General features: G+C 41.3%; 1 pseudogene; it reads left to right on the forward strand.

The window, feature by feature from the left end:
- On the forward strand, nt 1-27,532 carry LOC122750851 (annotated as a pseudogene).
- Nucleotides 27,533-27,545: the final 13 nt, after the last annotated feature.

Below are 27,545 nucleotides of genomic sequence, written 5' to 3' on the forward strand. Positions count from 1 at the left end.
ATGTTCGGCCTCCGAAGCTTAGTCTTCAGCTCTCCGCCTGTAGGCTGCGACCCTCCCGCAGACCCCTCCTCTCGCTCCTCCTCCCGTCCCAACCCACGGGGCGGCCACTTCGGGCACGCCCACCCCGCTACTCCCCTCCCGCATCTCCGGTGCTAGCCGGGGAACTGAGAAGCTGGGCGACCTAGCTAGCCGTAAGGCGACAATTTTTCTATTCCTCCCTCCACCCCTTTTCATTTCAAAGCCGTTGGGGCTGGGGCCCACCACCTGAGGCCCCTCAAGCTAAGCCGCTTCCTAATGGAGGACTTTCCCAATCACCCAGGTGCTGTTCTCCCCTCCCACCCCCCACCCCCCCACCCCCACATTACCTCGTATACATTTCCTTTATTTGTCTTTGTATACCCAGCGCCTACCTGGCACATCATCAGACTCATAGTAGTTACTTAATAAGTACTTGTTGATTGATTGATGTAGGCTAGAAGGAAAGAGGCCAAACAAAGAGAAGGGTTTGAGCTTAGATGTTGTAAAAAGACTACTTGGTGCCTCCTGCTTCTCTTGGCGACGGGCAGGAGGCAATAGGGGGAGGGGAAGGTCCCCTACCTCCTCTTTAGTCCCGAGCCAATGACAAAACAAGACATCATTATGCTTATGATTAAATGGTGTGGGGTTTTTTAAATCCGTTTTATTAATATCGACTTAAACACCTGCCTGCTTCCCGTCCACATCGCATTGTAAAATAAAAGACTCATAGAAATGGAGGGACCTCGCTCCAGAATAAACCAACCAATCGCTACCCTCGGCTGTGAACACTCCAAGAAATGGAGAAAGCACTACTTCCTGATGAAGCACATTCATTCCTCTCTGGATCACAGGGTTTAGAGCTTGAAATACCTTTAGAGATCATTTGGCGCTATTCCAATTCCTCTCCCCTCCCCTCTCCCTTTCCTCTCCTCTCCTCTCAACAGATGAGAGAACTAAAACGCAGAAAGGTTAAAATCGTTGGCCCTGCCAGGTTACACAGGTACTAAGTAATACTACATGTCTCAAGGGCTCTTTAGGACAATTCGGAACCTTACATTTTCCCACAAGGATAGAAATTCAGCCAAAATCTGACGGTACCATCTAGCCGCTGGTCTTAGTTCTGTTCTCTGAAGTCACAAGTCTAAGCCCTAGCCTACAGGTATTCTGTCCTCATTTTTTTCCTTTCCTATCCGAGCTAAAAATTCGAAGTTACTTCCACTGGCCATGATTTCTAGTTTCTTTACTAAATGGTTAGCCCTCTTTTGGAGGGACTCCAACGTTTATTCATGCCTTTCCTAAAATGTGGCTTCCAGAAATGTGGTTCACACTAGAAACAGAGGGACTATAATCTCCCAGAACTAGACATCACACGTCTACTACCTCGGCCTAAGAATATCAGAATAGCAGGGGTGGGGTTGGTAGTGGTGGAGGTACTATCGCAAATACAACATTGAACTATATTTCACTAAAACTTCTTGACCATTTCCCAGGAAGTACTTTCTGGTCATCTTTCTTCCATCTTGTACTTGAACAATTTGTTTTGTTAACGTAAGAACAGGCTTTTTTTTTTCATTATCCTATTGACTCGATTTATTTAGTCCATTGTTTTAGTCTGTTGAGATCTCTCAAATCTCTCATCCTGATTTCCTCCCTCCAAAAAAAGACAGGTAATCAGAGAAGTACTGACTTCAAGCAGCATAGTTTTTGTTTGTTTGTTTTTCTTCTCTTGGCAATGAGAATTAACAGAAATAGGAAATAAATGGATATTTGGATCTGATTTGGAATTTGGATGGTTTCCACCTGTAATTCCTACCTCAAAGCCCATTGGTATGGGATTCTCCTTATTGGTGGGAATGAATGCCTGATTCTGCATGAGGGGGCAGGGTGGGGGTTGGTGAGAACTGAGAGAACCTCAGTTCTCAGCCAGTCTCCTTTGAGTCCCTTTTGGGCTCTTCAGGGTGAGTCCTCTTTGGGAACTCTTCAAGCATTGAGTTGTTTCAGGGATGTCTGGTTTCTAGCTTCAAGAGATAAAATGGAAGAGGCCAACCTCACTTCATACCCTTTAGGGGTGTCAAAGTAAGTGAAATGGACATTTCTCAGCACAAAGGCCCTAAGTTCATCTTCACACACTTCTCACACCTCAAGGACTTCACTGTAGCTGTTATTACTTCCTTATTATAAAAAGAAATAAAGTTTGCCTTCTCCACCTAGTATTTCAAGAAAACTTTCCCAAATTAACCCAACTCTCCAGTACAGTACACTGCTTCATATTTCCTCCTCAAAGCACTTTTGTAATTTTGAAATTACTAACTACATATAATTACACCTTTATCATTTCATTGCTGTGTTAGGCTTTGAAGTACTTTAGGTCGAGTGCCATGTTTGTCCTTTAACATGTATTCTAATAGGGCATAATTAAAGTTAGGGTTTGAAGACACCATTGCAATATTCCAATCCAACCCCTTCATTTTACAGATGAAGAAAATGAAACCCATAAAACTTAAATGACTTGCCCAAGGCCACACGGGTAGCAAGTGAAAGAGCCCATAGGATACATATGTGTTTAGAAAAACTTACATCCCAAGTGGATAGTGCATACGTTTGGGTACTAAAAGAGGCAAATCACTGCTTATCTGGGAAATTTCAGCTACTTAAAATGACTTATTTTCCAAGAGTAGTGGCAGCAATACTACAAGATCTCTCCAGAGATTTTTTTTTTAAGTGAGGCAATTGGGGTTAAGTGACTTGCCCAGGGTCACACAGCTAGTAAGAGTTAAGTGTCTGAGGCTGGATTTGAACTCAGGTACTCCTGACTCCAGGGCCAGTGTTCTATCCACTGCGCCACCTAGCTGCCCCCAGAGATGTTTTAAGAGACTGCTCAGCTTAGTACAGAGGGGCTGGGTCACTCATCCCTCCCTGTCCTGCACCCCAAAATTTGGTTTGCTCAGGGTCAGTAGCTGAGAAACTGTTTTCTAATGGAGGACTGCCTTCTTTCATAATCATTGGATTTTTAACAAACTTTTCAAAAACTTTTCAAAAATTTCAGCCAGAAACTGCTAATTATGATTCATGTCTAGCGGATTCTCTCAAAGGGAGAAAGTAACAAAGGTATTCAAGATACTATGTGAACTGAATAAAGGACAGGTAATTTCCTCCTCACAAAAAGGAATGCTAAGTATAAAATAATCATAGTGTATATTAACAGGATGATTAAAACAGAATTCACAAACATAACTACTGGTACAATTGGCTAGAAGCAATAGTTAAGCCTTATCAGAATTTAAAACGGTTTTATAAGCATGATAATTAGCTCTACCTCACATTTCACCTTGGTACTGTACTGTTCAACCAGCCTTATTTGGATCAATTTTCTTTCCAGTGATCACCCTCTCCAATGCAGAAACTTCTGTTGCAGTCAGCCTGCTCCTGCTGCAGCTATGCTAGTAGACTGCTGACACAGGGCTCACAGACCCATACCTTTTGAACTTGCAAGGTCACCTGCTGAAGGAAAGGAAACACAAATCCCTAATAATTAAAGCAACTCTGAGGTTCCACCTCATACCCATTTGATTGGCAACACTGACCAAAAAAAAAAAGAAAATGACAGCAGCATTGGTGAGGCTATGAATGGGTCCAACCATTCTGGAAAGCAATTTGGAAATATGAACAAAATGTTTCTAAAATGTTTCAGGCTCTTTGATCCTGCTATACCAGGGCTAGGCCTATACCCCAAAAAGATCATAGAGGAAAAGACCCTATCTATATGTACAAAAATATTAATAGCAGCTCCTTTTGTGGTGCCAAAGAGCTAGAAACTAAGGTATGCCTATTCAGGAATGGCTAAGATGGATGTAATGAAATACTTTTTTGTTCTAAGAAATGAGAAGAAAGACAGTTTTAAAAGGACATAGAAAGATTTGTAGGAACTGTTGTAGAGTGAAATGAGCAGAACCAGAAAGTAATTTATACTATAACATCAATATTGTAAAAATAAAGAAAACACAAATGAGGGCTGTTAGGGACCCAGGTGAAAGCTCAAATAGTTTCTGCACTCAGGCACTAGCTACCACATGGAAAGGTTTGCCTGACACTAGAAATAGAAAAGAATCCTGTAAATTGGGGGGCAGCTAGGTGGTGCGGTGGATAAAGCACTGGCCCTGGATTCAGGAGGACCTGAGTTCAAATCCAGCCTCAGACACTTGACACTTACTAGCTGTGACCCTGGGCAAGTCACTTAATCCTCACTGCCCGACCAAAAAAAAAAAAAAATATATATATATATATATATATATATATATATATATCCTATAAATTGAAGCCAAGAAGCCTTAACCAGAAGCCATTTTTTGGGCAGCAAGGTAGTAGAGCGGATAGAGTGTCAGGCCTGGAGTCAAGAAAACCTAAATTCAAATCTAATCTCAGATACTTACTAGTTGTGTGACCTTGAGCAAATCTCTTAGTTCCCTCACATATAACATGGGGGTTATAATAATAATAACATCTACCTCCCAGGGTTGTTGTGAGGAATAAAAAAGATAATAATTGTAAAGCAACTGGCACATAAGTGCTATATAAATGTTAGGTGTTGATATTTTTCTTTTAACAGACATAGCATCCTGCCTTCCCTGTTACTATTGTACAAGAAACCACTTAGGGTTTTATATATCATATGAAAACACCAAGCCCTTTCATCAATGGCATACTACATGGCCAGAAGCAACCCCAACCAGAAGTAGGAAAATTCCACCTATGCATGTTCAGATAATCCAAATTATACAAAAATAATAATAATTAGGAATAATCATATAGTATCTCGAATACCTTTGATTTATATTGAGTGACATGGGGAACTAATATTTATTCATTCAAGAGTTTCTAGTTTCCTTGGACCCAGAGATCCAACTACTAGCCATATATACCAAGAAGATGAAAGATAGGCCCAATACACAGTGGATAGAGCACCGGCCCTGGAGTTAGGAGTACCTGAGTTCAAATCTGGCCTCAGACACTTAACACTTACTAGCTGTGTGACCCTGGGCAAGTCACTTAACCTCAAGAAAAAGAAAAATACTTATAGCAGTACTTTTCATTGTAGTAAAACAAAACAAAAAATCAGAGATAAAGTATACTGAGGGGTAACTAAATAAAATGCGTTAAAGAAACATACTGAATATGCCATGAGGAATGATGAGTGTTAAAAATGGAAAGAAAGATAGGAAGATTTATACTTTTATGGATGCCAAGTGAAGTAAGCAGAACCAGGAAGACAATTTACATAATAATTATAATAATGTAAATGGAAAGAATTACAAAAACAAAACTATAAAAACCCAAATATTTTAAACTACTCCCCTTATGGCTGAACAAATTGTGGTATATGATTTTGATGGAATATTATTGTGCTATAAGGAATAATGATCAAGATGCTCAAAGAAACTTGGGAAGATTTCTACGAACTCATGCAAAGTGAAGTGAGCAAAACCAGGAGAACATTATAGACAGCAATATTGTATGATGATCAACTGGGAATGACAACTATTCTCAGAAATACAATGATACAAGACAGTTGAGAAAGACTTATGATGAAAAATGCTATCCCCCTCCAAAGAAAGAACTGATGAAATCTAAATGCAGATTAAAGCATACTTTTTAAATTTTTCATGTTGTTGGGTTGTTGTCACTGTTCTTTTGGTCTGTGTTTTCTTTTGCAACATTGCTAATATGGAAATATATTCTGCACGATTGCATATGTATAATATAATTCAAAGTACTTGCCTTCTCAATAAGTGGGTAAGGGCAGGAGGGCAGAAAGAATTTGGAATTCAAAAAAAATTTTAAGTGATGTTCAGCTAGGTGATGCAGTGGATAAAGCACTGGCCCTGGATTCAGGAGGATCAGAGTTCAAATATGACCTCAGATGCTTAACACTTACTAGCTGTGTGACCCTGGGCAAATCACTTAACCTTCATTGGCCTGCGCGCACACACACACACACACACACACACACACACAGAGAGAGAGAGAGAGAGAGAGAGAGAGATGTTAAAATTTTTTATATGTAATTGGAAAAAAAGTAAAATCTAAAAATAAATAAAATACCTCTCCCTCTCCAGAGGTGGAAGTGGAACATTGAATACAGTATCAGTTTTTTTGTTTGTTTTTACAGTATCAGTTTTAATAAAACTTTCTTTTTCTCTTTCTGTGCAATTCTTTATTACAGGGAAGGGCTCTTTAAGAGAGGAAGAGAGACAAGATATATTTGTAAATGAACATTATTTAATAAATAGATAACTAAATAAGTCATTTTTTTTAAAGTCTCCAGTTTGCTTTCTTTCTTCTCATAACATTTTCTTGCAAGTAAAGAGATTGACTCAGTATTCTGGGTAGTATCATACATAGAGTTTTCCAGGTTTTTTGATGAAGATCATAAACCAAGGGGAGGGGGGAAAAACCTCAAAGGGTACCCAGGCTCTTTGTGTGTTAACATTTCTGTGTTTTTGAAAAGGACAATAGTGTGGTAGAGGAGAGAACATTACACTAGGGGTTAAAGGAGTTTCTTGCTACTTCACTAATTTGATTATTTCACCTGCCACTTTAATGCTTAAATTATCCCTCATGTTTCTATTTTCTTGGGGGGGAGGGCAATGTGGGTTAAGTGACTTGCCCAGGGTCACACAGCTAGTAAGTGTCAAGAGTCTGAGGTCATATTTGAACTCAGGTCCTCCTGACTCCAGAGCCAGTGCTTTATCCATTGCAGCACCTAGCTGCCCCCTCTTTCTTTTCTTAAGAATTAAATTATCTTTTAACTTTTCTGAGAAATACAGTAGTAAATGACTATAGTAATGTAGTAGACTTCCGCCAGTCGCGGATGACCATGGATCAGCTCCTTGAAGAGCCACAGGCCACAGCATGGCTGTGCAGTCCGATACGGGAGCCACAGCTCCTGCCGCAAGGAGGACATCAGAAAACTGCGCTCTCTGTTGCCCGTGGGTTCCTGCGTCTCATTTGTTTTTCTTCTTCCAGAGCCTGAAGGCTCATCTCAGCTGCGTGCAAGCTGCTCCTAAGTACTGAACTCCATGGAGCGCGGTCCTTGGCCATCTCCTCCCAGCTGCCAGTGTCTATTCCCAGAGCCTTCAAGTCTCGATTGCATACATCTCTGTAGTGAAGCTGGGGGAGTCCAGCAGGTCTTTGGCCTGAGGCTAACTCGCCATAGAGTAGGGCTTTAGGAATGCACCCATCTTGCATGCAGTGCACATGACAGAGCCAGTGCAGTCGTCTTTGTTTCAGTAGCGTGTAGATGCTTGGAAGTTGCGCGCATTGGAGCACTTCTGTGTTGGTGATCCTATCTGACCAAGATATGCCAAGGATGCGCTGAAGGCAGCGCATATGGAAGCTGTTAAGCTTCTTCTCTTGTCTAGTATATGTAGTCCATGTTTCACTGCCATACAGTAAGGTACTCAGGACGCATGCTCTATAGACGGCAAATTTGGTTCATCTTGTCAGTTTACTGTTTGCCCAGACACGCTTGGCAAGCTTAGACATGTTTGAAGTAGCTTTCCCAATCCTCTGATTGATCTCAGAATCAAGTGACAAATTATCACTAACAATAGAGTCAAGATACGAGAATCGGCTTACGACATCCAACTGGTAGCTACTGATGTGTATCAATGGAGGCGACATAACACTCTGACACATGACTTTCGTCTTTTTAAGATTAATGGTTAGGCCAAAGTCCGTGCAAGCTTGGGAGAAGCGATCCATCAGGGTCTGCAATTCACGCTCTGAGTGACAGGCAAGCATCAGCGAAAAGCAGGTCTCTAAGGGTGCTACCTCTCACTCTGGTTTTGGATCTCAGACATGAAACGTTGAACAGACTGTTTAATAAACCCAAAGACTCCAGCTTCTAGGATAAGAACTCACTATTTGACAAAAACTGCTGGGAAAACTGGAAGATGGTATGGCAGAAACTAGGCATAGAATTTTTCTGAGAAATGCTAGACACCCTATCCTCACTCCCTTCATAATTGCTTCATGTTTCCCTGCTCTACCTACCCTCCTCTAGTCTTACTCTAAGATAACCATTAACTAATTTCTAATGATAATTTAAGTATTAGCTGAGATATAATCCCACTTTCATCTAGAAGATTACAAAATACAAAGTTACAGTAAGTACTACAAAGGAGTACCAGGAGATAAGATATATTCTACAGGGGGCAGCTAGGTGGCCCAGTAGATAAAGCACCAGCCCTGGATTCACTAGGACCTGAGTTCAAATGTGACCTCAGGGGCAGCTAGGTGGCGCAGTGGAAAAAGCACCAGCCTTGGATTCAGGAGGACCTGAGTTCAAATATGACCTCAGACACTTGACAGTTGCTAGCTGTGTGACCCTGGGCAAGTCACTTGACCCCCATTGCCCAGAAAAAAAAAAAGTGACCTCAGACATTTGACACATACTAGCTATGTGACCCTGGGCAAGTCACTTAACTCTCATTGCCCCACAAAACAAACAAACAAATAAACAAAGATATATTCTACAGGGGCAGCTAGGTAGCACAGTGGATAAAGCACCAGCTCTGGAATTAGAATGACTTGAGTTCAAATCCAGCCTCAGACACTTGACACTTACTAGCTGTGTGACCCTGGGCAAGTCACTTAACCCTCATTGCCCAGACAAAAAACAAACAAACAAATAAAATATGTCCTACAAACTGGCTTCAGCCAAATAGTCCTCCTGGTAAAGCAATTTGGGATTAGAAATTAGAACTGACTCTGTCCTCTAGGGCATGTGAGGGCATGTGGAATCATTTGAAATGCTTTTTTGGAGAGCATTCCTTCAGTATCTCTGTAGTGCTACAAAGTGCACCCTGCCAATTTCAAGTCTGGAAACATTTCTTGGGCATAGATCTACTCAAAGAGTCATATTATTTCATTCTGAAAGGGACCTTCTAGTCCAAGTCTCTCTTTTTGCATTGGAGGAAACTGAGGCCCAAAGAAAGAGGTTAAATGCTAAAGTCCACACAGCTAGACCTTCCCTCCTTTTGGTCTCAAATTTAGTCCACCTACCTCCTTAGTTCATTGCCATTAGGCTTTCTTTCGCCTGAGTTCCTCCCTCAGATTCACCATGGGAAGTGGGTCAGGTATCCACTTCTCCCTTTCCCTATCTTTGAATCAGGTACATAAAATCTCAGCATTCTTAAGAGTTTTTACTGCTAGTAACTACACCTATAAAAAGGACTGTGACCTAGAGGTAGCTTCAGGAATGAAAGACAAAGGTTGTTAACTTTGTGCTAATTGCACGGCCTTGATATAAGGTGGATCTAATGGCATTAGTTGAATTGAATTTACCACCCACAACCTAAATATCAATCAGAACTGATATTCCCAGTGGGAATTTGTTGGCTCAAGACAATGAAATGGAGTTAAAACACCTGTGCCCATAGCTGCAGAAAGAGAAAAAATCTTGGGAGTGATGGGAAAGATGCCCTATTAAAGGCTTATAATTACTAGAAACAGAGGGGACAAGGCAGGCATTCCAGGCATGGGAAAGCCAGTGCAAAGGCATTGAGACTGAAGAACTCCATGTATAAGAAATAAGAAGACTAGTTTGGAAGGGACCAAGGTTTTGGGGAAAGATAGATCTTGATCTGGGGGCTCTCATATACTGACTGGCTGTCTGAGTAAGGCTATGGCATGATTAACCAAAGAAATGAAATAGCTGGGGGCAGTTAGATGGCTCAGTGGATAAAGCACTACCCTGGATTCAGGAGGACCTGAGTTCAAATCCAGCCTCAGACACTTGATACTTACTTGCTGTGTGACCCTGGGCAAGTCACTTAACTCTCATTGCCCTGCAAAAAAAAAGGGGGGGGGAAGAAAGAGCCCTAGTAAGGGTAGTTTCACAAAAGAGGGATGGCATTCTCTTTAAGGAAAAAGAAGCCTTGGCAATTGAAGAAAGCCTCCAGGAAAAGGCATCACTTCAATGGAGAAGCAATTCAATAACCAATGACAAGAGTAGGTCTGCAGTGAAGTAATAAGTGGTTTATCTTTGGAGGAAGAATATTCAGTAATGGGCAACAGTCAGGGATGTGTTGGCAAATATTTGATAACCAGCTCTCTGGGGGAAAAATTTATACATGACAAGCTTTTAAAATTAAACCGCATATTGTTGTTAAGGCATTTTTCAGTCATGTCTGACTCCCCATGACCCCATTTGGAGTTTGCTTGGCAGAGATACTGTAGTGGTTGCCCATTTCCTTCTCCAGCTCATTTTGCAGAAGAGTAAACTGAGGCAAACAGGGTTAAGTGACTAGCTCAGGGTCACATAGCAAGTGTCTGAAGCCAGATTTTAACTCAGGAAGATGAGTTTTCTTGACTGCAGGCCCAGTATTGTGCCACCTAGCTGCCCCTTAATCCACATAGGTTGTCTATAAATTTCCTCAGCCTATTTTGCCATTTCCTTAGTCTATCCAAATCCTTTTCCTCTCCAGTATCACTCCAGTTCCAAGCACTTTTTGCACTTAGCCCCCCCCCTTTTTTTTTTGGTGAGGCAATTGGGGTTAAGTGACTTGCCCAGAGTCACACAGCTAGAAAGTGTTAAGTGTTTGAATCTGGATTTGAACTCAGGTCCTCCTGACTCCAGGGCCGGTGCTCTATCCATTTTGCCACCTAGCTGCCCCAAAATTAACTAGTCCAACCTCTGGTGGGTTTTTTTTGTTTTTGTGAGGCAATTGGGGTTAAGTGACTTGCCCAGGGTCACATAGCTAGTAAGTGTCAAGGGCCTGAGGCCGAATTTGAACTCAGGTCCTCCTGAATCCAGGGCTGGTACCTTATCTACTGTGCCACCTAGCTGCCCCTCACATTTAGCCTCTTTAGGCTCCCTGTGGTTGGTTTACTTAAACTATAACCTTATGATTGAGATTGTTTTCACAGGGTTAAAGTATCAAGGCATTTTATCATTTTATAAAAATGTGGTTAGGTGACACTTTATATTCTTTCCCCAATCTCAATATTTGCTGTCCTCAGCAAAACTACTAGAGATGTTTGGCAAATTCCACAGTCTCAAAATCTAAATCTCTTTAGTGATTAGAGAGATTCTGCAACATTTATATAACCCAGGCTTCTCTGGGTATGTCCAGTACTAACATGGAAACACCCTTGAGAGACCTCTCTAACCCCTAACCTCCCTACTTGGTAAACTGCAATGGCTCACTTACTTCTAGGATCAAATAAAAACTCCTTTTGTAGGCATTTAAAACCCTTCACAGGGGCAGCTAGGTGGCACAGTGGATAGAACAACGGCCCTGGAGTCAGGAGGACCTGAGTTCAAATGTGGCTTCAGACACTTAACACTTACTAGCTGTGTGACCCTGGGCCAGTCACATAACCCCAATTGCCTCACAAAACCAAACCAAACAAAACCAAACAAAAACCTTCACAGCCAACCTCTCCAGTCTTATGAGGTATCACCACCTAACCTTTCCAGCCTCATAACATATTAACCCTCTTCTCACACACTGCAATCCAAAGTAGTCTTCTTATCATTTCTCATACATGGTAGCCTTCTGTCTCAGTGCCTTTGCACTGGCTCACCCATGCTTGGAACACCTGCTTTGTCACCTCTGTCTCTAGCAGTACTTGGTTTCCTTCAGGACTCAGTTCAAACATCATCTTCTACATGAATCTTTTCCTGTTCCACTGGCTGTTAGTATTTTCCCTTTATTTTTTGTACAATGAGATAACTGGGTCCCCAGTGACTAATGAAGGCTCAGTCCTTAGAGCATGTGTGAAGTCTTCGTGAAGATTTTTTTTTTGTGGGGCAATGAGGGTTAAGTGACTTGCCCAAGGTCACACAGCTAGTAAGTGTCAAGTGTCTGAGACTGGATTTGAACTCAGGTCCTCCTGAATCCAAGGCCAGTGCTTTATCTACTGTGCCACCTAGCTGTCCCCCTTCATGAAGATTTGATGAGCCTGATTCAGGAAATTTGTGATGGGGATGGAGTGCTCATTCCCTCCCCACTTGAGAGAACATTTGGGTATCCTCTCCTTCCAATTTGCTTACAACATAGTGATGAAAAGCATTTTAATTGGCTGCTATGGGCACTGAGTGTGCATGCAAAAGATTCTAGATGCATTTTCTCTTTTCCCTAGTCGTTAGAGAGGAAAGAACTACTATAAACCCCCAGAAGAAGGGAAAAGTAGCAGTGACAGAAGCTGCAGCTGTATTTTCATCTCTCCATCCCTTCACCATAAGGCTGTGAATGTGTGACACCAATGTTTATTCTGTCTGTGTTTTGTTTATTCTTTCCTGATTTTAGATGAATGATTATCAAAGGCTAGACTAGGTTATGACTCTGTGAGCTTTGAAAAAGCTGCAGCAATTGAGCCCAGCGTTGTATTGTCTCCTCAATACAACGTAACTTCTCTGACATCAGAGACTGTTTCATATTTGTCTTTGTATCCTAAACACCCACTTCAGTGCTTGGCACGTGTTTATTTATTTGTTTGGTTTTTCGTTTTGTTTTTGTAGGGCAATGGGTGTTAAGTGACTTGCCCAGGGTCACACAACTAGTAAGTATCAAGTGTCTGAGGTCACATTTGAACTCAAGTCCTCCTGAATTCAGGGCCGGTGCTTTATCCACTGCACCACCTAGCTGCCCCCTTGGCATGTGTTTAATAAATGTTTGTTGGGGATTTTGTTCCCTTTCCTCACTGGAATATGTCTGTAGGAAATTGTACCCAATTGTGTATAATCTTGCATGTGATTGAGAGTGATTCCACTGTTTATTTTCCACTACAGTTTACTTTGATATTCTGCCTATGTTAAATTTGTTGTTATTCGGTTTACGGTTTTTGCCTGATCAAGGTGTACAAAGTGCATTGCATGGAGGGAAAGGATGAAAATTAGTTTCCACAATGAAACCAAGTACAGGTGGAATACCAAGACAGAAGGGTACCTATTTTCTCTTTGCCTTGACCTCTGATTTCATTGGTTGGGGAGGAGCTCTTGGGAGTTCCACCCCCTCTACCAATGCAAGCAGACACTTGTGCAACTAACAATTACAGCTTTGAATGGAAATAAATTTGTTTTCCTTTTACAGGATGGTTTAATAATGTAGCTGAACAGTATATTGCCTACAAGAAACATATCTACAGGGAAAGTCAAATTTAAGATAGGGTAAAAAATACAGAGGAGTTCCAGTGATCATAAACCACAAAATTCAATTCCAGTTAAAGAGCATTAAGAGAAATAAACAAGGAAATTATATATGATACTTAAGTATAGCATTTTTTCTTTTACGGGGCAATAGGGGTTAAGTGACTTGCCCAGGGTCACACAGCTAGTAAGTGTCTGAGGCCGGATTTGAACTCAGGTACTCCTGAATCCAGGGCCTGTGCTTTATCCACTGCGCCACCTAGCCGCCCCAAGTATAACATTTATAATAGTGATTACCATTTATCTAGTGCTTTAAGGTTTGTAAAGTGCTTTATAAATATTATCTCACTATAGTCACGACAGCCCTGAGAGAGTTTTGTAGATGAGCAAACTGAGGCAGAGAAAAGTTAAGTGGCTTGCTCAGGGTCACACTGCTAGAAGAGTGTCTGAGGTCAAATTTGAACTAGGTCTTCCTGATTCAAGGTTCAGGACTCTATCCACTGCACTATAGGAAGATGGGATGTCAGTGAAGGGACAGGAATTATTTGAAAGGTAGAGCTAAGGGAACTTAATATTCTGAAGCCAAAGTGGGCTAGAGTAGTCATCTGGGTCAAAAACAGCATAAAGGTCAAGGAGGATGAGGCCACTTTATTTTATTTTTTAATTTTTATTTAGAATTTTCCCCAAGTTACATGTAAAAAAATTTAAAAACAATTTTTTCACATTGATTTTTTAAAAACTTTGTGTTTAAATTTTCTTCCTCCCTCCCTCCTTAACCCTCCCTATGAAATATTTTTTCTTTTTTTTTTTTTGGTGAGGCAATTGGGGTTAAGTGACTTGCCCAGGGTCACACCTAATAAGTGTTAAGAACCTGAGGCCAAATTTGAATTCAGGTCCTCCTGACTTCAGGGCCAGTGCTTTATCCACTGCGCAATCTAGCTGCCCCCAACCTTCCCTATGAAATCAAGCAATTCAATATAAGCCATTCATGTTCAGTTATGCAAAACATCTTCACATTAGTCAGACATGGCCACCTTATTTTTTAAAGGCCCCTGGGTTATTAGCAGAGTTAGCATAATTATTGATGACATTTGAAACTGAATCTTTAGCAGAATGGTACACATAGAAATCAGAATGCAAGGGGGTATAGGAGAGAGTGGATAGTTAAAGAAATGGAGATACTGAGTATAGACACCTTTTTCAAGTTTAGTAGTCTCATTCTGATTTTTTTTGGGGGGTGGGGTAATGAGGGTTAAGTGACTTGCCCCTTTCTTTCCCTAATCCCACTACTGATCAGCACAGGAGTTCAATCTCCTTTGTTTCTGATCCAGACTCAGGTCCTCCTAAATCCAGGGCCGGTGCTCTATCTACTACACCACCTAGCTGCCCCCTTGGCACTGGCCCTGGATTCAGGAGGACCTGAGTTCAAATCCGGCCTCAGACACTTGACACTTACTAGCTGTGTGACCCTGGGCAAATCACTTAACCCCAACTGCCTCACTAAAAAAATAAATAAATAAATAAAAAATATATATCTACTGTGCCACCTCGCTACCCCCCTTCAAGTTTAGTAGTGAAGAGGAAGAAAAAGATGTAAGGATAGCAGGTAAAAGGAAATCTCTTTGTAGGATTGGGAAGACCCGAAGGCATCTAAAGCCAAATGAGGAGTCAGTAGAGCATAAGAAATAGATTAAATATTCATGAATGGCTATAAATCAAGGTAGAGGGATAAGATTTAGTGAAGACTGAGAATACCTCTACTTCCTGTGATTTGCAGGAAGAATGATACCAAGTGAAATTGTACCTAGAATGGGTGAACAGGATGTGGTGCCAAGGTACCTTTGGAGGTGGTTACTTCCCCTCATCCACACACACACACACACACAAACACACTTCACAATTCAAGTTCAAGCCATCACCCTAGTGATGTCATTGGTCCCCTTCTGGAAGGAAGACAATAACAATAACAAAGATTTCTCAATAGTGACTATTGTCTCCACACCACACCTTCCAAACAATTGTCAGCCAGCTTGCACCACCCAAGTGATACAGCTGCCTAACCCAGGGTCATGTTGCTAGTCTCTAAGAAGCCCAGACATCATCTTCAAAGCCACAACTCTAGGGTAGGCTTTGCCCTCAGGGTGCTGATATTGGGACATTCTTCTCCCACCACCTTCCTGGAAATTACATTATCCACCTGACCCCACTCCCTTTCCCCTCCCCCGACACATCGCCCCACTCCAGCTGTAAGGGCTGTTTGGAACCTGTGGGAGAGGCCACCCCGTCTTTCAGTATTTCCATATGCACTTGTGGGTGGATTGTCTTCTACAATATTTTTCCTGTTCAATTCAATTTGCTTTGGGTGCCAGAATTCTTAGTTGTTGTTCTGCAAGAAAACACTGGCTAGGGAATGTGTCATAACCTGTTATGCTAAAAGCAGGATGGGAATACTAATAAGAATTAACTTTCAGCCAGGCAACAATCGATACCTCCTGATCCAGAGTTCCTAATGGTCTTTCAGCCTACTTGGCTGGAGTATTTATTTGCATTAATAGAAAAGAGGTGGGGAGGTCCCATGTCCACATTTGTGATCCCTGCTGCTGGGGAGGCTCTGATTTGTGGATTGCTTGAGTTCAGGAATTCTGAGCTTCAGCAAGACAAAAATCTATGTGGTGTCTGCGCTAATAATGGAGGATCATCAGGCTAACCTAAGAAAGGGCATACTGGTCTGGATCAGAAACAAAGGAGATCGAACTCCTGTGCTGATCAGTAGTGGGATTAGGGAAAGAAAGGGTGTGGATGGGACAGAGGAAGGAAGCATGAAAGCAAGAAAACAACAACCAAAAAGGAGGGTATATTCTTTTTTTAATGGCATTAAGGTATCTTCAAGTTTTAGTCTTACCTATTTATAGACTGTCTGGTTTTCTGTCTCCCACATGGGGGCAACAAGACTTTCCATTGTAGAGGATGTGCCAGGATATAATTAGTGCTGGAGTGCAGGGAATATCAGACAGATGTAGGGAGGACACAGCCAGGTTGAACTCATTATAAAAGGAGAAAGATGAACTGTCTGGGCAAAACAGCAATAGCATTGTAGAACCCAGGAATTCAAGCAGAAACATGATGATCCTAGAGCCTGTGAAATGAATGTCTATACTCTAGAGGCTGTAGTAGGTCTCTGTGTCTATTGTTAAGGCCAAACCTAAAGAAAATGCAGAATGCTTGACTTTTGCCTCCACTCCATCTGATTGTACAGGAGAAATGCCTTTTCTGGGGAAATAGTAACTGCTTGCCTGTGGTAGGGGTGTATGAGAAGGATCCCAGTATTTGATCCCTACTATTACTTATCTTGCTCTTCTTTTTTTCCATTTAAATACTTGGTAGGGTCACCAACTGACATGGGGTTTAGGACAAATCAGAAGAAGGTTCTCCTGTGAGAAGCAAAACCAAAGATGACCAGGTAACATGTCAAGGAATCAAGGGACTGCTAAAGTTTAGACTGAACAACTAGATTTCAAGACAGACATACATACCTAAGAAATAAGGGGAGATAAAATTCTATAGCAGGAAAGTCAATCAGGCATAGCTACTACCTGACTGGAGCTAGGAGACAGAGATAATCCCAAAGTTCATGACCATCTTTTCCAAGGAGATATTTCATATTGCCCTCTATTTTTTCATTCAATTGGATTTGCCTTACTGTGTCTTGGTTTCTCATAAGGTCATTAGCTTGCATTTGTTCAATCCTAATTCTTAGGCAATTATTTTCAGCAGACAGTTTTTTAATCTCCTTTTCCATTTGGCTTTTCAAACTGTTGACTTTTTTCTCATGACTCTCCTGCATTGCTCTCATTTCTCTTTCTATTCCTTCCTCTCTTTCTCTACATCTTCGTTCTATCTCTCCTACTTTCTCTTCAAAGTCCCTTTTGAGAGCTTCCATGACCTGAGACCAGTTCGTATTTTTCTTGGAAGCTTTGGATGTTGGAGCTTTGACCCTGTTATTATCTTCTTCTTCTGAGGATGTATTGTGGTCTACCTTTCCCCCAAAGAAGTTTTCGATGGTCTTCTGCTTTCTCTGCCTACTCATCCTGGCTTACTATTTCTTGACTTTTTACTCCTTAAAGTGTAGCGCTGCTTCCAGGACACCCTGTTCGTGCTACAGCATGGCCCAGGGGGTGATTAGGCTTCTTCTTAGCCTGCCTGGCTTGTGAGTAATCCCATGACCATCTTTTCAAAAAAATCCCCCTCAACTTTCAGGAATATGACAAGCATCCAAGCTTTCCCCACCCCACCCCAAAAGGTTTGGGAACTTTTCAAGTGGACACCCCATCTCTCCTCTATAAAAGCTTTTGCCTTCTCTCTGTTGGAGGAGGAGAATGTTTCTAAGCCCTCCTCCCAGAGAGGTAAAGTCTTTGACCAACCCCTTGGTCACTTTCTCTAGTGCCAAATAAAAGACCACTTTAATTCTAATTGGACTGTGTGTGAAAGTATAATTCTTTATTGAGGAATACCTAAGAACCACCACCTCTCCCTGTGACATCGACCTAGGTGTTTGATTTAAGGGACGTCTGGTTCGTCAAAAAGCAAGCATTGGAGTGGGAATCTGAACTGTATTTTCGATGTTATGATTACCCCAAACACCCTGCATGAAACCTAGAGAAGTTAGGAAGATCCAGAGTTGAGGTAGATGTGTGAGGTGAGGTAAGAATCAGGAAAAGCTTCATGGAGGTAACACCTGAGAACATAAAAGAACAAGGATTTTAAGGTGGGGAGAGGCAATGTATTCCAGGAATGAGGAATTGTTCGTGAAAATGCATTAAAGGAGATAGAGCATTTAATTTGGTGAACAATTCCAATTTGGCTGTCATACATTGTGAATAAAGGAGAATCGTATTTAAATTCTTGTTTTGGTGGGTAAAAAGTTAAAAAAAAAATTAATTGCCTAGGAAAGAAAGGGGAAAAAAGAAGCATCATCAAAAACTGACACTGATTGGGGCAGCTAGGTGGCGCCGTGGATAAAGCACTGGCCTTGGATTCAGGAGGACCTGAATCCTAATTCGACCTCAAACACTTGATACTTACTAGCTGTGTGACCCTGGGCAAGTCACTTAACCCTCACTGCCCTGAAAAAAAAAAACAAAAAAACCAGACACCGGTTAAGTAGATACAGTACTATATTGAGGGGATTGTATTGGGCATCGAGGATACACACTGAGGTACATTTTATGGTCTCTATCACTATCTTTAAAAGATTTCCGGGGCAGCTAGGTGGTGCAGTGGATAGAGCACCAGCCCTGGAGTCAGGAGTACCTGAGTTCAAATCTGGCCTCAGACACTTAACACTTACTAGCTGTGTGACCCTGGGCAAGTCACTTAACCCCAATTGCCTCACTAAAAAAAAAAAAATTTCCAAAATAGAAAGCCACAATATGGAGATATTATGATAGTTGGTGACTTTGTTCTCTATAAAATGAGATGTGAAAACCCCAATTTTCTATGCTCAAAAATTAGTGTCAGTACTGGTGCTTGGGTGGGGGGGGGTGACTTGATGGGTCAGACTCATAAGGACAGGATAAGCAATTTTGGGAAGTCCCAGAAATTATTGCTAGGGTGAAATGTCAGGAAAACATCTCTCTTCAGTGGAATAATAAATGAGAACCAGGAAGTTAGTCATTTGACATTGTGAAGGTTTTACAGTGAGTAATATTGACCTAGCCATACAAACAGAAAAATGGTATAGGGTTATAGTTCCCTGCACTGGTGAGTACAATTGAGGCATAAGGTAGATGATACTAGGACAGATTCTTAGGTGTTGGGAAATAGTACAGGGACCTCAGTTACTGTAATGTTTAAATTGGCTGGATTTGTTAGGAAGCTAGTTCAGTAATTTCAGTTAGGTTTTTTTCTCCAATGCCTCTTCTTCAAATTTTAGGTAGGAATTAAAATATTTTGAACAACCAAGTTGGCAGTAGTTCTCACATTTTAAATTTAGAATATTATATTTCCTTTCCTTCTGCCCCCAACTCCTAATATTTACTTTTGAGAGGCAGCATGGAGTAGTAGACAGAGCTAGCCTCCAGGTCAAGGCTTCCTAGAAAGATGGTTAAATTCTCTTTCCTTTGATGTCTTCAAGCAAACCCAAGACAATCGCTTTTTAGGTATGTCATAGTGGGACATGGTTCATGTATTGGTTAAACTACATGGCCATTGAGCTCCCTTACAACCTTCAAATCTGTGAAATGAAATATGTCATATGAAGATCAGTGAGGCCAGTTTGGCTGGATCAAAGAGTGCTAGAAATAGAGTAATTTATAAGGCTTGAAAGGTAGGTTGGAGAAAGGCTGTGAAAGGCTTTAAATGCCAGAGAGTATGTATTTGATCTTCGACATAATGACTAGATCTGTCTCAGTCTACTTGGCTAGGCTTTTTATATTAAATATTATTTTAATAAACATGATCAAAATATATATTTACTTATACATTCATGAAGTAATTTATTATTTATGGGGGGGGCAGGAGAAGATGTACATGCTGGTGATACTTGCTGCTGGGGAGGCTATGATTCGTGATTTATGATTGTTTGAACTCAGGAATTCTGGGATCAGTCCAATTATAACACAGAGAGGGGACATAAGTTGTAAGAAAATTGGGATAAGATATTCAATTTAGGGTCCCTCTGACTGGACTAAAGTGGAAGCAGTGGGAATGGAATCTATGGAAAGAGCTAGACTGAGTGACAACCTGTATATAAAAGATAGTTGTAAGGTGGGATTCTAAATGAGGCTCTTCATTGAGAATAGCGAAAAGACTGACATCAAGGATGGAGATAAGCAAATGGGGGAGAACCCAATTTGTTGGGATAGTCAAAAAGGATCAGAGGATCTAGAGGGAGGACATTACAGGTTATCTAACCCAATCCTTCATTTTACATTTGAGAAAACTGAGGGGAAGTGATCACATAGCCAAATTTCTTTATCCTGTCTATTGACAGTTGGAAATAGGAGTGCTTATGGGTAATTCACTTAATATCTTTTGGGTCTTCGTTCCTCACCTAGAAACATAGGAATAGTAATTCTTGCCCTACCTAGCTTATGGGGTCTTGTAAGGAAAAGTGTTTTGTAAACCTTAAGGTGCTATGCAAATGTGACTTACTGACATTATATTGGAGTCACAATAAAATGTGGATGAAGGCTCCTGTTGGGTGGTACAGATTTAGGAATTAAACTCAGAATCGATAGCTGAAGCCAGGAAAATGGACATATAAAAAAATAGAATTTGATGATCCATGTGGGGGTTTTCATGTCAAAAAAAAAAAAAAAAGGAACAGCTCCTACCCTCAAAAACTTTATATTTAACTGAGGAAAAGTGATACATACAAAAATAAGTAAATAAAAAACAGAGAAAGTAATTATTCCCAGAAGAGTATTAACAAGCGCTTAGCACAGTGCCCAGCACATAGTAGGTACTGTAACTTCTTTTTAACAACTTGGGGAGGAATATCGTGTTGAGGAAATAAAAGGCTTTAGGTAGAACATGGTCCACGAGCTGAATTTTAGATAGAGTTAGGAATTCTTCAAGGAAAGTGAGGAATAAACAAATTCTACACACGGAGGTCAGCCTGTATTACATAGACACGGAAGGGGTCGATGAATGGCTGATATAGACTTTTTTGACTAGAAGGCAGCAAAATAATGCCAGACAGGGAACTGGGGAGGGGGTGGGGACGGAGGAGGAGAGGAGGGCTCCCCTTCTCACTCCCGCGGGCTGTTGGCATGGAAACCAAAAAGCAAGTTTTAGGAAGGCTTGAAGAGAACCTGAGTTGGGGCCAGGACAGCTGGGGTTTGGCATTCCTGCATTTCCAGTCCGCGGGCCGCCGAGGGCAAGGCTTGATCCTTCAGCTCTCAGCCCTAACTCAAGGCGACGCAGAGCCAAAAAACCGTCCGCACGAGGTTAGACTCGAGTCCCGGAAGAGGAAGACGCAACCGAAGTCGCTGACTTTAAAACATCAACAGGCAAAGCCATCGGTCAGAGCGATGGATCCTGGGAAACCGACTTCCACCTATCTGCTCTTTCCTACCGCCTCCCCTTCCCAGGAAGTCCCGCCTATAAACGACCCTGTCCGCAGCTTCGTCCTCCTGCAAAATCTCGCGGTATCTTCGAGAGCCTATGTGACCCGGAGGGAGCGGAAGTCGAGTCTCTTTCCCGTGGCAGATCTGGAGCAGGCGGCTGTGCAAAGATGAAGGTAGGGTATGCCGGGACTGGAGTGGGGCATGCAGGGCGAGCCTCCTAAGGCAACCTTCCCACCGCCCCTTCCCCTCCTCGACCCCGGCGTTGTGTGAAGGAGAGGCAGGGGCGGGCGGAGCGGATGGCCATTGGTGGCTGGGACGCTGGGGAAGAGAGGATGGCGGGCGATTGCGTCGGCTCCCTCCCGAGCACCATGGCGGCCTCATCGGCTGCCGCTTTGGTAGAACGCGGCGACCTTCCTGGCTCCTGGAGGCCCGGGCACTGCCGCTGAGTCGGCTCCGGACCCCGGCCGGGTCGAACCCGCACATGGACGCGGGGTGATAACCTATTGGTTGGTGAATGCCACTTACTGGCCGCCTAGCGGGAGAACTTGTAGCCTCCCCCCGATCGCCTTTGCCCAAGTGTTTGCAGGGAGGAGGAGGAGGGCCGAAAGGCCTTCCTTGGAAAAAACAAACTCCTACATGTATATGTCTTTGTACTTACTAGTTGTGTGATCTTGAGCAAGTCACTTAACCACTTTGCCTGAGTTACCTCATCTGTAAAATTGGAATAATCCTGTCTCTCATCAATTTAATGGGATAATAGTTGTAAAGCACAGTGCCTGGCACGTAGTAAGCACTACATAAACATTAGCTACTATTATTAACAGTAGTGGTTTGCAAGTTGTTACCCCCGTTGGGATGGGAGATCCTTGAGGATTCAGTATTTGTCTTTCCCTGTAATTCCAGTGCTTATGTCACCTAGGAGCTTAAATACTTTTTGACTGTAGCCTCCTGACACAGTGCTTCTTGAAAAAAACCAGTCATATTTTTCCACCAGAGGAAAGGGGACGAGTGTTTTCATGGGAATATAGGCTAGTCAGGAACCTTTAAAAGGTCCTTTAGGCATTTCATAGATAAACAGGACACCCCCCCCCATCATCCCCTCAAAAAAAGCATGCCATAGGAAGGAGCGCTAAATTTCGATTCAGAACCCCTAGGTTTAAATATCAGCTCTGCTATTTGTTGCCTAAGGGATCTTAAGCAAGTTCTTAATCTTTTTATCTCAATCACTTTGGGTTCTGGACTAGATTACTAAGTCTCTTCCAGCTTTAAATCTATGACCCTATGATAAAAGCCATTATTTTCAAAAGGTCACAGAAACAGAAAGTAGTGGAGGCCAGATTGGAACCTGGATCATCTGGCCTAACATCTAGTGTTTTACTTTTTTTTTTTAGTAAGGTAATTGGGGTTAAGTGACTTGCCCAGGGTCACACAGCTAGTAAGTGTTAAGTGTCTGAAGCCGGATTTGAACTCAGGTACTCTGGAATCCAGGGCTGGGTGCTCTATCCACTGCGCCATTTAGCTGCCCCCTTACTTTTTAAATTTATTTTTTTATTCCTAGCTCAACATCTCTTTCCCAGCCACTGGCTGTCAGAAACTCATCGAAGTTGATGATGAGAGAAAGCTGCGGACCTTTTATGAGAAACGGATGGCCACTGAAGTTTCTGCTGATGCTCTGGGTGAAGAGTGGAAGGTGAAAACTAGTTCATATTGGAATGTCATTTTGAATGTTTAACCATCTTGATTGCATAGGCATTGAGAGTCATGATGGAGGGTTTAGGCATGTTGTGTTTAGGAAATGGCATTCTGATATAAGCAAGACTACCTTTGATTACTTTTTGTTTAGGGGCATTTTGGTCTCAACAGCTCTGCTGCTGTCTGTCTTACATGGTCTTTAATGTAGTATTTAGGTTGGAAACGCTGGTTTTACAAAATATTTACAAAGCAAGGGTGCTTAAATGGATTTGAGTGTACAGTACATAGTTAAAAAATAATTTTATTGATACCTAGGACTTTTAAAAAATTCATCTTTTGCTGAAAACTTGAGTTGAAAAGGAAAGACAGCTATTCCCCTCTGTTAAGGATGAGTAATGAGAGTATTAAAATGAACTGGTTTTGTATCCCTTCTAGGGTTATGTGGTCCGTATCAGTGGTGGGAATGACAAACAAGGTTTCCCCATGAAGCAGGGTGTTTTGGCTCACGGACGTGTCCGCCTGCTACTCAGTAAGGGCCATTCTTGCTATCGCCCTAGAAGAACTGGAGAAAGAAAACGTAAATCTGTTAGGGGCTGTATTGTGGATGCCAATCTGAGTGTCCTCAACTTGGTTATTGTGAAGAAAGGTGAGAGTTTGTATCCCCCCCCCCCCCCAACTCTGGTTACTCTGTAAGAAATGCTGAGAGCTTTATTCATTCATTCATTTAGGTGAGGCAATTGAGGTTAAGTGACTTGCCCAGGGTCACACAGCTAGTAAGTGTTAAATGTCTGAGGCCTGATTTGAATTCAGGTACTCCTGAATCCAGGGCCAGTGCTTTATTTCCACTGTGCCACCTAGCTGCCTGAGAACTTTATTTATAATAGTTTATTTAATTTAGCTTATTGTCTAGATGCTTTTCCCCTTATGGGTCATATGCTGTTCCTGTAAAATCTCAAGAATGTTAACTTTTGTCAGTTACCTTTCAAATCTTGTTCAGACTTTTCATTTTTACAGATTAAGAAACTGGGGTAAATTATCTGCAAGGACTCTGTTTTATTTTTTTTCCTTTTCGCTGTCCTCCTGGAAACATTTTCCTATTTGTACCCAAATCTAGCAAATTGCTTGGTTGTAGTGAATGAATATTGTCCCTTAGTAACACTGATAGCCACAGTTACTGATAGCAAAGTATATTTCATTGTTTAAAATAGTGGAATAAGTGAATCTTCTCAGTGCCTAGTACTTTTAAAAAGTTTCTTAAAAGTTTAAAAATGTGGTTTGTGGATGTGTGCTTTGCATTCTTATGAGCAGGTTTCAATGCAGTGGAATCATTGTTGAACAGTACAGTTTTGCTTTTTTAAAAGCCTATGGATAGTTTTTTTTCTAGTCAACCTAATAACTTGGAATTTCAAAAATATCATCTAAAGAATACAAGTAATAAGAGATTATTCTGTCATAAAGGTGAGAAAGATATACCAGGACTGACAGATACAACTGTGCCTCGTCGCCTTGGGCCCAAAAGAGCTAGCAGAATCCGCAAGCTTTTCAACTTGTCCAAAGAAGATGATGTCCGGCAGTATGTTGTGAGAAAGCCTCTCAACAAGGAAGGTAGGGCTAGAGTGTATATTTTGCAAAATTGTGTGAGAGAGAGTGTGTGTGTGTGTGTGTGTGTGAAAGAGAGAGAGAGAGATTTCCTGGTTTTAAAAAATGAAGTCTTACTTTTGTGATGGCATTGGAATCTTTGTTACTGTAGGCTTTGCATTAGAATAGTATAAAGTTGTAAGTTTTCTGGGAGGGCTGGAGAAGGGAAGCAGACAGTGAATCCAAGGCAGAAGTGAAATCTGAAGTGACTTTTTTTCTTTGTTTTTGTGGGGCATTGAGGGTTAAGTGACTTGCCCATGGTCACACAACTAGTGTCAAGTGTCTGAGGTTGGATTTGAACTCAGGTCTTCCTGAATCCAGGGCTGGTGTTTTATCCACTGCACCACCTGCCTGCCCCTGAAGTGACTTTTTTTTTTTTTAAACGTTAAGATTAGTCATTCTACATACTAGTGAGGTGAGCTTCCTGAGCATTAATAGAGCTTTGGCTACCTTTGACTACTGGAGTTGTTTCTCAGTTTATTTGATTTGGGACCTAAGACCCATGCTTTAGTATAAAAGAATCTCATGATCACCATGTGCTCTGCTGATTCTACTATGATAGGGGAATTAGAGGAGGCATAGAATAAAATAAAATAGTAGCTAGTACATTAAGGTTTGCAAAGTGTTTTGCATGTTCTTCTTTGGTCCTCATTACCTTGCTATGTAGGTGCCATTTCCATTTTATGGATTAGGGAACTGAGGCTAAAAACATTAAATAACTTGTGCAGGGTCACATAGTATCTGAAACAGGATCCTGAACTCATCTTCTTACTCCTAAAGTCTTAACACTGTAACCTAACTTGCCAAGTACAGCAAGAACTGGGATTATTACTCTAAACTTGTCAACTTTGTCTTGAATGAATGTGGGACAGTAGGTCAATGGGGTCTCTCAGAATCATTAGGAAAGAGATTGAGCAAAAGTTTGGAGAAACTGATTTTGCAGGGGCACAGTTGTCTAATCAACTGGCCACAGTAGAAAATTGCTATAAGTATATGCTTTCTGGATCTCTATTTAAGAAAAAAATTTTTTTAAGAGGCCTTGCATTAGAATAGTATTAAGCTGTAAGTTTTCTGGGAGGGCTGGAGAAGGGAAGCAGACAGTGAATCCAAGGCAGAAGTGAGATCTGAAGTGACGGGGTCTATCCAGGTGACTCCTGAATTGGACTCAAAGAGTAACATTTAAAATAGGATTTCTTTTCTGCAATAAATTTTAAAGATCATCTCTATAAAAAGTACCTTTGTTAGGTTTTTGGAGGGGAGGCTATGCTATTTCCATTGTGATTTTTAAAAAAAAACAAAGTTGAACTCAAAAGATTTGAGAACCACTTCCTAAGGCAGTGAATAATGGGTAGTCTGGTTGATGTACAGCTATATATTACCAGTGTCATTTTGTACTGAACTTGGGTGGTTGTTGTTTTTCAGGAAAAAACCACAGCTTCTAGTATTAGGCAGTGGGATTCCATTAAATGTATGGTAAATTAGTTTTTCCTTTCCGTGGGTCTTTGATTTGATAAGTTATGAGCAAAGGACTAGATCAAAAAATTAACACAATAGCTTTATCAAAGTGGCCATCCAACAGATTCCCCAGGACTTTATTATGTTTACCTAAAATCCATTTGAGCATGTAGGTGATCTGTAAAGTTTTATCCAGCAATGAAATTCACATATCTGGTTTTTAGTTTTCATGTGTGATGGAAAAGGATGATAGGAGAAAGTATGTTGATTTTGAGGTACATATGACTATTTTGTTGGTCTCCTTCCCCCGCCCACCTCCATTTCAGTTTTCCAGGATAGATGCAGTTGAGGGACTGCGAACTTTTTCTTATTCCATATCTTTAGCTTAAATAGAAACCTGTAGTAGTGCTTTTAAAGACTTTTTTAAAGTGAGGCAATTGGGGTTAAGTGACTTGCCCAGGGTCACACAGCTAGAAAGTGTTAAGTGCGTCTGAAGTCAGATTTGAACTCAGGTACTCCTGACTCGAGGGCCAGTGCTCTATCCCCTGTGCCACCTAGCTGCCCCAAGTAGTGCAGGTTTTCAGGGCTTTGTAAATTGTTAGGGATTACAATTACAGTTACATTTAAGGATTCCTCAAACATTTACCTCATTTTATTTAGAGATTAACATGTATGAAGGCATTAAGAATAGGGTATGATCTGAATTTGTCCTAATAAAGTTAGTAAAGTTTAAATGTATTGTGTTTAACTCAAGTGTAACTGTTACGTTGTAGCATTTTGCTTTATGTAATTTAGGTTTGTTGCTTAGAAACAAGTTTTTTGGTTTGGGGGGGCGTTTGTTTTTACTGATGAGAATAACATTTAAAATGCTTTGGATACCTGTTTATTTTAAATTCCTGTGGAATTTAGGAGGCTAGGGTTTTGACTTGATGTGTAACAGAAGGAAGCATATTCATTAATTCTGCTTTTCTCTAGGTAAGAAACCCAGAACCAAGGCTCCTAAAATTCAGCGCCTGGTGACTCCCCGTGTTTTGCAGCACAAACGTAGACGAATTGCTTTGAAGAAGCAGCGTACCCAGAAGAACAAGGAAGAAGCAGCAGAATATGCCAAGCTGTTGGCCAAGAGAATGAAGGTATGGTTGTGCATGTCTTTTCTCAATTTCAGAAAACCCTATTTTTTATCTTCTGGATTGATAGGGTGATGGTGGTGATAAATTTTGGTGATTATACATCACTTATGTATATGTGTACGTGCAGATCTATTATCAAAAAATATACCTTAGTGGGTCCCTTACTCTAGTTCTTTGAACAAATAATGTACATATTTTTAATATGCCTTTTTGTGTGTGTGGTTTTTTAATTTAGGAGGCTAAAGAAAAACGACAGGAACAAATCGCTAAGAGACGTCGACTGTCTTCCCTGAGAGCCTCCACCTCCAAATCCGAGTCCAGTCAAAAATAAAATTTCTAAAAATGTATTAGAAATAAATAACTTTTGGTCAAGTGGAGGCTTGGTTTTTG

Source organism: Dromiciops gliroides, chromosome 1 (genome assembly GCF_019393635.1).
Source record: "Dromiciops gliroides isolate mDroGli1 chromosome 1, mDroGli1.pri, whole genome shotgun sequence".
Taxonomy (NCBI): domain Eukaryota; kingdom Metazoa; phylum Chordata; class Mammalia; order Microbiotheria; family Microbiotheriidae; genus Dromiciops; species Dromiciops gliroides.